Source organism: Leptodactylus fuscus, chromosome 9 (assembly GCF_031893055.1).
Source record: "Leptodactylus fuscus isolate aLepFus1 chromosome 9, aLepFus1.hap2, whole genome shotgun sequence".
Taxonomy (NCBI): domain Eukaryota; kingdom Metazoa; phylum Chordata; class Amphibia; order Anura; family Leptodactylidae; genus Leptodactylus; species Leptodactylus fuscus.
Window position 1 is genome coordinate 82,222,088 of NC_134273.1, and position 15,473 is coordinate 82,237,560.

At 46.1% G+C, this 15,473-nt stretch overlaps 1 protein-coding gene across 2 annotated transcripts in view; it reads right to left on the reverse strand.

The window, feature by feature from the left end:
* CAMK1 (calcium/calmodulin dependent protein kinase I) overlaps window positions 1–15,473 on the reverse strand; it is a 79,931-nt gene that overhangs the window by 44,193 nt on the left and 20,265 nt on the right. The window lies entirely within an intron of this gene.

Consider the following 15,473-nt stretch of genomic DNA (forward strand, 5'->3'; position numbering starts at 1 on the left):
ACAGATAGACAGAGGGAAAAGTGAGCAGGTCATGGAGGGAGAACAGCCATCAGCAGGAGACATGTGAGGCCCATGGACAGAGGACACGTAGTAAGTTTTTTTCATTCCCCGTTGTGTCCGGCAGTGCGGTGGTTAACAGGAGCCGGGAGGTTCTAGAACAAATTCACAGACCTCATTTCAATAAACATTTCCACATCTATTCACAGGGCGGCCATAGCTGGAGGACAGCTCAGCAGTCAATCAATACAGTCCGCCCGTGTCCACCGCTCCACATCCGCCTGTCATGTGTGGGCCCGCTGTCTGCTGGAACCTGAGGACCTGTCACCCAGAACTACACAACCAAAAATGACCCAACTCAGGACAAAAAGTGCCATAATAACCGACCACAGACCAAAGATGGGCCATTGTTATTAATACTAATCTGTAACATTGGAAGAAGGATCACATATGGTGCCCGAGGGGTAATATATGGGGTCAACACCAGAGCACGAAAACGCAGAAGAGGGTTACAAGTGACCAGCCAGGGAGACCCAAGATGTCAGATCGTCCAAGGGCCTACTCATAGCCAAACTGCTCTCAGGGCCCAGGGTTAGGAGATATAAGTCTGAATACGGGAGCCAAGGGCACTTGCCCCTCACACTGATAGACTGGTCTCCAGGCTCAGTATTGGACTGGCCCACCACAGTGCCAAAGGATCCTCTGGTGGGACCAGTAATGGTCCAGCAGAAGACATCCAAATGTGAAGGGTACTATGGTCTATTCCTAGAGATTTTCGGAGGTTGGTTACCCAGAATGATGTTATATTGTGGGCCCAAAGGAACCCCGGTCCGACACTGACCAACTGCACTGTCTCACATTACATCATCTCCACCAGATGGTCCAGAGCAAGCAATGCAAAAGGATTGGACATACTGAAATTCAATCTGCCCCCTGATATCCGCTATTGGGAGGAAGAGAGGAGTGGACCTGATGTATGAAGAGGTGGGCACCTCCTGCTAAATAAGACACCTCCTCTGCTGGTGCAGGTGATTTGAAGACTGGCATTCAATGCGCCAGTCTTCATAAATCCTCCAAAGAGGAACGCAATTGATGTTTAAAAAAATTGACGGATTCATCTGTTTTTAATGTCCGTTTTTTTCCCCGTTTGAGGCCTAAGAAGGATCCGATTTTGCGAGCCTTCCCGTTGTGCAGTTTTTGACTCCTCCAGCGTCTTCTCCCTCGCCGGAGAGGGGTTGTTGACCAAGTTTGCTGTAATTATGCCCTTCTGGCACGGCGGGGGGCAATGGGCCGGGCGGATCAAGCACTAAGGGGTGTTGTTGAGAAGGAAAAGCAGCTGTGCCATGTCCACCCTACAACCAGCTGCGAGAGAGGGATAAACACACGAGCCGTTCCTTCAGCATGAGAGCGCTACATATGGAACCTCTCAACAAACGTTACCATGGAAGCAGAAGCGTTACGTCAACCTCCAAGAACAAGGACTTTTTTTTTCTTTTTACCCCCCCCCCCCCCATAAGCCGATTTGCAAAGTCCTCAGTGCAGGCATGCCACATAGACAGTCACGTCTCTGCCAGACCCTCGTATTCTTCTCTTCGCAAATTCTGTTCAAGACGTGTTGGATGAAAAATGAATAGCAAAAAAAATCCCGGGTTGCTAGGCATTGGTGGAAACTTTTTTTTATTTCTTACCGCTTTGTTTCGGCCATTGAGCAATAACCTAAAACTTCTGAAACTCATTTGCAGGCCTTGTCTATTGTCTTAAAACTAAAGAGGAGCCGTCTGCTCTGCTGATACGTTTGCTTCAGTAAATAATATAACTCAGTGCTGAACCGTTCCTCTGCTATTCCTCCTGGGGAAAAAAAAAAAGGACAACTGGGTGTTACCAGTTGGGGGCGTATCCCTACACCGACCGAGTCTGCTGTCAGTGCCAGGCTATGTAAGGACACGCCCCATTGCCAAGGAGGTTGGTAACATTTCCAGGAGGTGTAAGAGAGGATCAGTACATTTCAGAGTTATAAGAAAAGAACTAGCTATACTACCGCCATGTTGTCCCCACATAAACACTGCTACTCACATGTTTTCTTTCTGCACACAACTCTGCTACCTCCCACTTTTACACACACTCAGCTCTGCTACCTCCCTATTACACACACACACAGCTCTGCGACATCCCTATTCCACACACAACCACTCAGCCCTACTAATTTCATATTCTCTCACACCTTTCGCTACATGCACTCAGCTCTGATACATACCACCTTTCCCCAGACACACACAACTCTGCTACCTCCATGCTTCCATCCCTATACACACAAATCTATTACTTTCAAGTTTTCTCGCTGCATATTGCCTGTTCCCTCTACACACTTAACTCTGCTGCTTTCATATCCCCACTCACTGAGCTCTGCTACCTCCCACTTTTACACACACTCAGCCCTGCAACATCCCTATTTCACACACAACCACTCAGCCCTTATACTTTGATATTTTCTCACACCTTTCACTACATGGACACAGCTCTGCTACATACCACCTTTCCCCAGACACACACAACTCTGCTACCTCCATGTTTCCACCCCTACACACACACAAATCTATTACTTTAAATTTTTCTCGCTGCATATTGCCTGTTCCCTCTGCTGCATCCCTATTTTACACACACAGCTCTGAGACATCCCTATTTCACACACAATCACTCAGCCCTGCTACTTTCACAATCCCTCACACCTTTCGCTACATGCACTCAGCTCTGCTACATACCACCTTTCCCCAGACACACTCCGCTCTGCTACTTTCACAATCCCTCACACCTTTCGCTACATGCACTCAGCTCTGCTACATACCACCTTTCCCCAGACACACTCCGCTCTGCTACGTCCACATTTCCCCACATACTAAACAATCCATTTTCTTCCCCTACAGCCATCTGAACAAACGCGTTAGTCCTATAGGGGTCCAAAGGATATGGCTTGTTTTCAGGTGATGTCTCCTACTATAAAAAACGAAGGGGAGAAGTCATGGCGGCCATTTTCTTTATCATTTGAGTCTTCCAAAAAACAACTAGAAAAGATTGCATTTTATACTTTTTATTGAGATAAGATGGCCGTCAGGTTTTCTAAAATAAAACAAAAATTTGCTCAGATTATTAGGATGGGAAGGATTTGTAGGGACAATAAACAGCACAAACCTTGTCCCCGTGTATAGGAAATCTCCCCCATCCCCCCAGGGCTCTGACTACAATGATATCACTGCCGTCTCCCAGCCATCAGCAAGTCTCATCATCATATTCCATCAGCGCTCCGCGCCGAGCAGCCCAGCCGGGGGAACATGACTTGTGTGCAATCCCAGCAGATTCTCAGATCTGACTCTTCCAAATAGAGTTTTGGCCGAGGATCAACAAGTACCTAAGAAACACAAACTTGGAATTTTTTCAACGTCAACTCATGATAACATTCCTGTTCCTGTCTGGTTGTTATAGGAACGCGAGAATCTAGCGATAGAAGCCACCAGGCGGATCACAATGACAGGACCTTCCAAGGATTCTGCCAGGGTTCTTGGATAATTCTTCCCCCCCTAGTCTGAGCCGTGATCTTAATTAACACAATAATCCAGTGTAAGAGTCTTAGAACGTCTCACAGAGCTGTAAAGGAGGAATTACTTTCACTGTCAACGAGCCCAAGACGCTACGCGATTATCCGGAACACCGGTTCTTCCGTAGGAAATGAAGAGTAACTGCGGAACATATCCAAAAACTGACACTTAAAAGGGGGTGTCCACCCAAAGCATAAACCTGTCCAGGAATCAGAGCGGTGGCCAAAATTTGGACATGATCTTACACTTACTTCAGGAGAAATTGGCACTTTTGCTGCTTTGGTGTGGCGGCCATTTTGAAAAAAGTGTAACAGGAAGTGCAGCCATCTTGGTTCTCGCTTTACATAAGACCACGGTGGGGGACACGGAGTATTGGGGACAGTATGATTTACTGTTGTATAGATAATTTTAATTCCCTTTAAGGGGAACACACACACGTCGTAGTTTTCTACCAAAGCCTCAGATTATGAAATAGTTCAGGATACGACAACCCCGACGGTGACAGTCACACATAGGGCCAGGCATTGGCTTGTGGCCTAAAACAGGATGTAGTGCGGGCACACGACGACACTGCACGCCGCTGCAGACAACAGCTGTATCGTAGTCATATCCTATCCGCAGCCTGTTAATAGGGGCAATCCCTACAATTTAAAGTGATACTCCGACCTCGACCTGGGATCGATCCTGCAAATCAACCACTGCCTAAAGGGTTACTCCCATTTTAAGCAGCACTCCAGCTACTGGTTGGAGCCCCACTCCCTTAAACGGAGCCACGTTACAGTTCCCCTGCACATGGGATGGCCAGGAGTGCCACTGCGCACTAAAGACGGACGGGGGCGCTCCTCTAAAATCAGCTTTTTGGCTCCTTTATCTCAGGGCGGCCCCCTATGGATGGAACGCTTTACTCGTTTACCATCTGTAGTGTGAACAAAAGTAGACGCCCCCTGGAAACCATCAGCAAGTAGCTGTAACCTGCTGTATTATTACTATAGATCTATGTACCATAGATAAAACTAGAAATATATATAAGGAAGGGATTCAAAGCGTACAATTATACTTTGACACTAGTTTATAATAGTAACCAAGACGTACTGCCAAATCCGTCTCGAGATAACAGATTGACCCTGCGGACTCAAAATTTGGTCAGCTTTTCCGGGATAGGCTTGGATCTGAACACAGCCCAAGTAAAAATACCATACTAGTAATAAAGATAAAGCTACACAAGTAGTCGGCAGCAGCTAGCCTGCTTGTTGATGGTCTCCAGTTATCATATGTTACATTACATGAACGCTGTATTGTATTTACTAAAGCCGATCAACGGTGGACGGGCACATTTTTTTGCTGAAAACTACAAAAGAAATCGGCAATGGCCGCGTCCCGTGTGGGCGTACCCTCATACGTACCGCTTGCCGCAGAAGCATGAAGAGTGATATAATGAAGATGACACAATCTCCTTACAGTCCAATAAAGCATCAAGTAAAGAAGAAATCCCATTACACAGTAATAAGTATTTTCAATCATAATAATGCTGACACCGCGCCGCCGGAAAATACAATTACGTGCGCGGCCCAAAACTAATTCAATAGAAAAAAGAAAAAAGGACATTACGTTCTATTCCTGGCACAAAACCTGCAGCGATCTCTGACCGGGTCCATGGGGTAAATCGCGGCCATCGCATGGGGCTTCTAAGACTTGGCTCTGGGAACGCTGCGTCATCCCTTTGCATGGTCTGTGACCGGACGGTCTCCATATTGTAACGTACACAAGGACAACAGTCACGTGCAATACATCCCTCTACATAGGGGGCAATAGAAGGGGTCCCAAATATCAGGAGACGGAAAGAGGGACAAAATTTGTAAATCTACGTATTATAAGCCGTGTCTATGACCCCACCCATGACCTCTTTGGCTCCGTCCAATCCCACAATTTCCCTTTGTGTCCCCATAGAGTATTTTGCCCCCATGTGGCCCCACACAGTATAAATACCCTCCAAATAGTAGAATGCCCCCCCTTTTGTCCCCTCGCCTCATTCTCCCAAACTCAACTCCGGCAATCACTACTGTACGTCACCCCTGTTGGGCCAAGATGGCGGCAGCAGAGACTTACTTAGATCTTTATTATTATTATTTATTATAAACTCCAAAAAAAAGTTGCGTCCGGATCCTGGAATACCAGAGAGATGGCAGCAAGTGGTGAATGACCCCCAGGATCCGACCGGTGGAGACTGGAATGGAATTAGACGCAGGAAAGCAGATAAACATTTACTTAAGAATGTCAGATGTTTACTGCGCCCTGCTCTCCCTGCACAACAAACAGCGATCAGGAGCAGAAAGATCACATTCCCCAGACTCTGACAGACCAGCACCGAACGGGGAGCGGGGTCTGCGCAAGGGCCGGAGGTCACCAGTGTTTGGGACTGCAGCTGCACAGAAACCAAAGAGGACTGTTTGTCCCTAAGAGACATCTCACTATGTACATTGTGGAGGCCAAAGTTATAAAAAGAAAGGAAGGGGGCCCCCAGCTTAAAGGGAAACTCCACCAAACAAGTGCAAAATGTCCAATATTTACTGCTTACAACTAAGTATTACCTGTGAATTTTTCTATTATTGGGGTTTAACAGGTGAGTGCAGCTCTGGAGTATAATACAGGATAAGTAATGTAATGTATGTACACAGTGACTGTACCAGCAGAATAGTGAGCGCAGCTCTGAAGTATAATACAGGATAAGTAATGTAATGTATGTACACAGTGACTGCACCAGCAGAATAGTGAGCGCAGCTCTGGAGTATAATACAGGATAAGTAATGTAATGTATGTACACAGCGACTGTACCAGCAGAATAGTGAGCGCAGCTCTGGAGTATAATACAGGATAAGTAATGTAATGTATGTACACAGTGACTGCACCAAGAGAATAGTGAGCGCAGCTCTGGAGTATAATACAGGATAAGTAATGTAATGTATGTACACAGTGACTGCACCAGCAGAATAGTGAGCACAGCTCTGGAGTATAATACAGGATAAGTAATATAATGTATGTACACAGTGACTGTACCAGCAGAATAGTGAGCGCAGCTCTGAAGTATAATACAGGATAAGTAATGTAATGTATGTACACAGTGACTGCACCAGCAGAATAGTGAGCGCAGCTCTGGAGTATAATACAGGATAAGTAATGTAATGTATGTACACAGTGACTGCACCAGCAGAATAGTGAGCGCAGCTCTGGAGTATAATACAGGATAAGTAATGTAATGTATGTACACAGTGACTGCACCAGCAGAATAGTGAGCGCAGCTCTGGAGTATAATACAGGATAAGTAATGTAATGTATGTACACAGTGACTGTACCAGCAGAATAGTGAGCGCAGCTCTGGAGTATAATACAGGATAAGTAATGTAATGTATGTACACAGTGACTGTACCAGCAGAATAGAGAGCGCAGCTCTGGAGTATAATACAGGATAAGTAATGTAATGTATGTACACAGTGACTGCACCAAGAGAATAGTGAGCGCAGCTCTGGAGTATAATACAGGATAAGTAATGTAATGTATGTACACAGTGACTGCACCAGCAGAATAGTGAGCACAGCTCTGGAGTATAATACAGGATAAGTAATGTAATGTATGTACACAGTGACTGTATCAGCAGAATAGTGAGCGCAGCTCCGGAGTATAATACAGGATAAGTAATGTAATGTATGTACACAGTGACTGCACAGCAGAATAGTGAGCGCAGCTCTGGAGTATAATACAGGATAAGTAATGTAATGTATGTACACAGTGACTGCACCAGCAGAATAGTGAGCGCAGCTCTGGAGTATAATACAGGATAAGTAATGTAATGTATGTACACAGTGACTGTACCAGCAGAATAGTGAGCGCAGCTCTGGAGTATAATACAGGATAAGTAATGTAATGTATGTACACAGTGACTGCACCAGCAGAATAGTGAGCGCAGCTCTGGAGTATAATACAGGATAAGTAATGTAATGTATGTACACAGTGACTGTATCAGCAGAATAGTGAGCGCAGCTCTGGAGTATAATACAGGATAAGTAATGTAATGTATGTACACAGTGACTGTACCAGCAGAATAGTGAGCGCAGCTCTGGAGTATAATACAGGATAAGTAATGTATGTATAATGTTACTTTATGTAGATTGTGTCCATAGGTAGACATGTCTTACAAGGAGGATACATTAGCAATGTCTAGATACATATCCTACAAGTCTCTTATTATTTATCTTAGGCTTCCACTGTAATGTAAGTGCTATGAGAAGGTAAAGCCGTTTCCGTCACCTCATCTCTCTCGCAGCTGGTAGTTTTCTCACCTGTAGGCAGGAGAGTCACACATGCAAATACCTGTTGGAAGCCAAGATCACTCCATGCAAACATCCACCTCTGCACAACACGATAAAAAATTACTTAAAGGGACCCTCACTGTCCTATCTAATAGCAACATCACACAGAAGGTGGCCATTGGCTACTGGTTCGTAGGTTTATGCCAGTAGAGGGCGCATTGTGGGAATGTGTAGGAGGTAAGTACATGAGAGGGGTAGATGATGGACCTTGCTGTGACTACTGGGTGAGCGGAGAGCCCTGCGGTCACAGACAGGATAGTGAGGGATCTGCTGTGACTAATGGTGAATGGGGAGCCCTGTTTTACCTACCAGAGGAATTGGGTGCCCTGCTGTGACTACTAGGGAGGTGTGGGTGTAGGGTGCCTCTTAGTGAAATGGGAAGACTGCTCTGATGACTGGGGAAGAGGGGACCAATTCTTAAAATTTAAAGGAGAAGAGGGGAGGGGACAGCGCTGGGACTGTGTGAATTCTGCCCTAAAAGCATGAAAAGAAATCTAACATATTAGTCCTACAAAGGATCTACAAACAGTAAAACAAAAAACCAACCCGGATATTATGTCATTGGCTTCACTGGAGAAGCGGGCAGACATCGGAAAATTGTAGATAAAAGCAAAAATGCAGATAAAAGCGTCTGTGATCCGAGTCCCCGGGGGCCACCAGACTCCATCAACAAAGGTCCAGGGTTGGGCCCAGGAGGGACTTCTGCTGTTCACACATCTCTTGTATCTCTGCCCTCGTATCGGGGACAACAACTATGTACTGAATGTGTAATGTCCAACGCCAGACACCACTGTACAGTGTGAACATGTCTGTACTCACACAGGAGACTTGTCAGACCCCCGACCTCCGCCTCTGCGGGGTACAGGCTCACATATAGACAATTTTGATCTTATAACCATGTGTAATGTCGCTCCTGGCCATCTCCATTATCAGACTACAAAGAGGATTGTTCGTAGTCTGTAACATGGAGACCTGTACGAAATCTATTGTTACAAAACGGGAGAAGAATCTGCAAATTTTTGAAAATTTGTTACAAAAATTTTATAGATATCTTCAAAAACTTACTGCAAAGTCCTTAGAAAGTGTCTGGACCCTTCCTGATGACAAGGAGCACACAGGGTCCCAGTTAGACAGTCCAACAAATTTTACAAAATTTTTGCAATTTTTTTTCTATTTAAAAAAAAATATTCAGCCAAGCAAGAGTTAATGTCCAGCACGGCTTCGGCGCTGAGTCACTGCGGATTGCGGACGGTGATATTATTACATTATTTCCAGAACTATTGCCGAGTGGTGGGCCGCTCCTGGACACCGTACAGTTTCCTTACGCAAACAAGCCGCTGCCTCATCCAATAACCTATAAAGTTCATCGCAATCTGTTCCTTGTCCCAGAAAACGTTCCCCACCTACCCCTGCACCGATGACACACGGCCCAGCTCACATGTAAAGCACAGAGGATTGTGGATTTTTAGGAAAATATTGCCAAATCCGCTGCCAAAAAATAATTACCTAATCCTTTACTGACGTTATCCCTGAGGGACCCCATAGATCGGAGCTGTAGATATAGATAGGTTGTTTTGTTTCACAAGAAACAGCGCCACCCTTGTACACAGGCCGTGCCTGGTATTGCAGCTCAATATGGAGATATGCTGTAATAGTAGACAAGAGTGGACCTGCTTCTCAAAGACGGTCCTCTATTCAAACACCATACAATCCCATTTGTGCGGGAGTTCTAGCACTGCTCATCCTGAGCCTCCTGGTTCATGAACATAATGCAGAGCTACTCTCTTACTTACAAGGGCAGAACAGCATGGGATGGATGGGATGAGCAGGCACAAGATAATTTTATGGGATGTTGTCCTGCTAGTGGGGAACATAAACAATATTACAAGGGTCGTGCCCCCACTTGGGACCTGACGCTACTAACCAGAGCAAAGAGTCACTACAAGAATGGAGGACTCAATGTGACTATGTATTACATGTTTGCCTATTTGTTTTGAAAGGTTAGCACTGTAATACCACATCTGTCCTGCAGTGGCCGCTGTAGGAAAAATGTGAAGCTACTTATAGTTTCCTCCAACTATGATAACGGATTGCTGAGGGATTTAGCTCCAAAAACCTGCAACAATGGGCAGGTAACATCAGACACTGCATTACCTGAACCAAAACAGGATACCAAGCAGGCATTGCGAAGCTGAAACACATATGGAACTACCCTTTAAATATAAATATTTTAGCCTCAGTCAAGCAGGAAACATATTATCCGGAGAGTGGTGACATTTTCTTGTCCCTGAATATACTCGGCGCATATACTGCTGCTTATCTGAAGTCACTGTCGGGGTTAAAATACAGGAAGCAGAATTCAGGAATAGAAGTGATAGAGCAAGAGGTCAAGTTCTGAGAGAGAAGCTCAGGGGAATTTAAAGAAACACTTGCAGCGAAAGCCGCAGATTCAATGTCAGAATTTTCCACCAGCAACAAGAGGGCGAGAAGAATGAGCCATTTATAGAAGAGGGGTGCGAGTCTGGGTAGGATTAGGCTCTGGTTAGAAATGGCGCAGCTACATAGGTTAGTGTTACCAGACCCAGCTGCTGTTAAAGGGAATGTCATCAGAACCAGCATATCACCCCAGCCCTGCAGATAGATAGGTTAGTGTCATCAGAACCAGCATATCACCCCAGTCCTGCAGATAGATAGGTTAGTGTCATCAGAACCAGCATATCACCCCAGCCCTGCAGATAGATAGGTTACTGTCACCAGACCCAGCATATCACCCCAGTCCTGCAGATAGATAGGTTACTGTCACCAGACCCAGCATATCACCCCAGTCCTGCAGATAGATAGGTTACTGTCACCAGACCCAGCATATCACCCCAGTCCTGCAGATAGATAGGTTAGTGTCATCAGAACCAGCATATCACCCCAGCCCTGCAGATAGATAGGTTACTGTCACCAGACCCAGCATATCACCCCAGCCCTGCAGATAGATAGGTTACTGTCACCAGACCCAGCATATCACCCCAGCCCTGCAGATAGATAGGTTAGTGTCACCAGAACCAGCATATCATCCCATCCCTGCAGATAGATAGGTTAGTGTCACCAGACCCAGCATATCATCTCAGTCCTGCAGATAGATAGGTTAGTATCACCAGATCCCAGTATATCACCCCAGCCCTGAAGATAGATAGGTTACTGTCACTAGACCCAGCATATCACCCCCAGCCCTGCAGATAGATAGGTTACTGTCACCAGAACCAGCAGGTCACCCCAGCCCTGCAGATAGATAGGTTACTGTCACCAGAACCAGCATATCACCCCAGCCCTGCAGATAGATAGGTTACTGTCACCAGAGCCAGCATATCACCCCAGCCCTGCAGATAGATAGGTTACTGTCACCAGAACCAGCATATTACCCCAGCCGTGCAGATAGATAGGTTAGTGTCACCAGAACCAGCATATCACCCCAGCCGTGCAGATAGATAGGTTAATGTCACCAGAACCAGCATATCACCCCCAGCCCTGCAGATAGATAGGTTACTGTCACCAGAACCAGCATATCACCCCAGCCCTGCAGATAGATAGGTTACTGTCACCAGAACCAGCGTATCACCCCAGTCCTGCAGATAGATAGGTTAGTGTCACCAGAACCAGCATATCACCCCAGTCCTGCAGATAGATAGGTTACTGTCACCAGACCCAGCATATCACCCCAGTCCTGCAGATAGATAGGTTACTGTCACCAGACCCAGCATATCACCCCAGTCCTGCAGATAGATAGGTTAGTGTCATCAGAACCAGCATATCACCCCAGCCCTGCAGATAGATAGGTTACTGTCACCAGACCCAGCATATCACCCCAGCCCTGCAGATAGATAGGTTAGTGTCACCAGAACCAGCATATCATCCCATCCCTGCAGATAGATAGGTTAGTGTCACCAGACCCAGCATATCATCTCAGTCCTGCAGATAGATAGGTTAGTATCACCAGATCCCAGTATATCACCCCAGCCCTGAAGATAGATAGGTTACTGTCACTAGACCCAGCATATCACCCCCAGCCCTGCAGATAGATAGGTTACTGTCACCAGAACCAGCATGTCACCCCAGCCCTGCAGATAGATAGGTTACTGTCACCAGAACCAGCATATCACCCCAGCCCTGCAGATAGATAGGTTACTGTCACCAGAGCCAGCATATCACCCCAGCCCTGCAGATAGATAGGTTACTGTCACCAGAACCAGCATATCACACAGCCCTGCAGATAGATAGGTTACTGTCACCAGAACCAGCATATCACCCCAGCCCTGCAGATAGATAAAGGCGCAGACATAGTGAGGTGTCCCCTTGTTCTGTTCATTGTGGGGTTCCAGGGTGACCCCCCGTCTATCACACACTAGTGATCTATGGATTGGACCGAAAATGATATGATCGAAAACGTTCTAGTATTCTCCATATTCCTACTTTCCACCAGGGAATACTGAATACTTCTCACAGCTGAGGGTTTGCTACAGTTGTATCGGATGTAGAGCTTCACCCGCCATCGTCCGCACAAATCCACCATTACAGAAGCTTGAGCGGACTGGATGCAATTGTAACAAATACCCAGCTGCGAGCTATGTGTGATTTTTTGATGTTTCCATCGGCAGGCCTGTCGCTTGTAAATCTCTTTCCCTCTCCAGGATCTCCTCGCTCCTCTCAGGAGTTTCCACTTTCTATTAACAGCTGCAATCCCAGCACCGGGAGGAAATGAGAAGCAGCGAGGCGGCCGTTCCAAGGTCTTGGCACCGATTTTACAGAACAGGCTCTGCTACATCCTCCGCAGCTCTCCTGTGTACTCCTCAAAGCATTCCCGGAAGATACAGGGAAAAAATTTATAAAAAAAAACCTTGCGTCATCCTGTAAGGTGAAATGCATCTGCGTTATGGAAAGCTGGGTGACATCAATATGGCAACACTTCTGGCGGTCATGACCTCCGCAACATCAAAACTAGAAGGGGCGAGACATATTAGTTCATTTGGGACCCTCCTTGCAGCTATACCGGTTCCACCCAACTTTCCTAGATAGAGGTATAACCCTATACAGTTATTTTAATAACAATTTAAGAATTTTCTGCTCTATAAAAGCGACATTTTTGAAGGAAACATTTTTGCTTTTTTGCCAGTTCCAGGAGGGAGCGGCGTAAATAGACTAAGAGATGAATCGCGCTTCCTGCAGGCCGGGCTGGCAGAGGACCGCGCACGGTTTACATATAAACATCAGTTCCCATCACAGAGACAGATCAGACAGGAAGTGTGCGGCCACAGATTACACAGCCATCGACATCGCCGATAACACGAGTTATCATGTTTGTGCAGTCTTAAGCGGCAGAAGCTCGTAAGACCCTCTGATCCCCGTATGGGAAGATCTGATTTAGGATGGTGTGTGTGCGGGGTATCGCTAAATAATACAAAATCATATTAATGGATAGGCCATTATATTACGTACAAGAATCACCACTAAGTTCTTAAAGGGTGTGAAGACTTTTGCAAACATCTTTTACTGATCCAATGCATCAAACATTAAAGCGATCCTATCATTAAAAGTCAGCTTTTTGTCCCTAACACGTAGGAATAGCCTTAAGAAAGGCAATGCTTCTCCTACCGTTAGATGTCTTCTCAAGTTGCCGTTCGGTATATAATCCGGTTTTTGTCGGTATGCAAATGAGTTCTCTCGCAGCACTGGGGGCGTCCCCAATGCTGCGAGAGAACTCTCCAGCGCCGCCTCCATCTTCTTCGCGTGGCTTCAAATTTCTAGGCCTCGGGCCTAGTGCAAAGCCGACTGCGCATGCCCGCCGGCCACATGAAAATGGCTGCTTGCACAGTATTGTAAGCGGTCATTTTCTTGTGGCCAGCAGGCATGCACAGTCGGCTTTGCCCGAGCCCGAGAAGTTTGACCCTCAGCACCGGAAGAAGACGCGTGAAGAGCCCATTCCTGAAGAAGATGGAGGCGGCGCTAGAGAGTTCTCTCGCAGCATTGAGGACCGCCCCCATTGCTGCGGAGGAACTCATTTGCATACCGACGAGAACCGCGATGTCTACCAAACGGCGGCGTGGAGAAGATATCTAAAGGTAGGAGAAGAATAGCCTTTCTTAAGGCTATTCCTATGTGTTAGGGACAAAAAATGACTTTAACAAGGAAACAACTCTTTGGTTATGAATCTCCTGCTTTCTCTATGTACAGTTTAACTGGAAAAAAAACCAAAAAACATCTCCATGATAACAGACTACAAAAACCGTGTGTAGTCTGGTCCTGTAGTCATGCTTCACTCCCTTCCATATCCCTCTTCTACTGTTTGTACAAGAAGGAGGAGCTAAGAAATACATGATCTCAGAATCGGACTACACTGGGTTTGTTTGTAGTCGGTACCCTCGAAGACACATGGGCTTGCATAGGAGCTGGATACACAAAACGACAAGAGAGTTGCTTCATCAGATCTATAAATCAGTCCATTGACTCTTGACCCAATGGCAGGCGATGGTATATCCACATAGAGGTCCTGCAGAGCCTGTTGGCCAGTTTATCTCTTTCCCTAGACAAGTCTTATATCTATGGCCACACAGAAACAACACATGTCAAACATGGCGGCAGATTCCACTCCTATAATGGAGGAGGCGGTTGACTAAGTCACGTCGCTACTGATATATTAAAGATAGACAACCACAGGTCGCTGCTGAAAATCTTTCGACAGAAAACTTTTTTGATACGTATCTTAGAATTCTCAAGAAGTTTATTATCAGGCACGAGGACTAGAAGAATAGATAAGAGACATGTGACGGATAGAACAACTATGACTGAACCAATATTACCAGTATTTAAAGGGATTGTCCATCAGGTTAAAAAATTCTTAGGAACGCCAAGGGTTACAAAAATAACCTCACTGATCCCTGGCGCTCTAGTTCCAATGCTTCCAAGATCACCCCCTGGTCTCCAATTCCTGGCCCCTCTCGACACACAGGTTGCAGCAGGTCACAGGGGTGACCCTGGGCAGCATCAGAACAGAGGGGGCGGGGATCGGGGGGTATTGCTACATTTTCACCATTTATGTCCTTGGAAACAGACAACACTTTGTTGTCAGACATGTGAACGGAGCTTTGGAAGTGAATGGAGAAGAAAGTTTGTGGACTTGACCCAACCCAAATCCCATCACTCCATCCATAACGGTCACTGATGACACTGTCTCAATGAAGAAATTGGCCTTTTTCTTCCTTTCATCCGGTTTCTCTTGTTTATCCCCACTACCAACACTTACCGCCCCCATCGCCTCCCCCAACATAGCTGCACCGCCATACAGTGACAACAGCAGATGTCCGCATCTCTTCCACATGAGTTTCCTCAAATACCAGACAACCTTCTAATGCAACCACATAATTAATCATCTGGAGGGGAAACTTCCTGAATAAACCGCAGGTACGCCAGCCACTCCATTTCCTGTCCCGTCATCTGTAACATCCAAGAACTTTTCATCAAATCTCTTTCTATTAAGGAC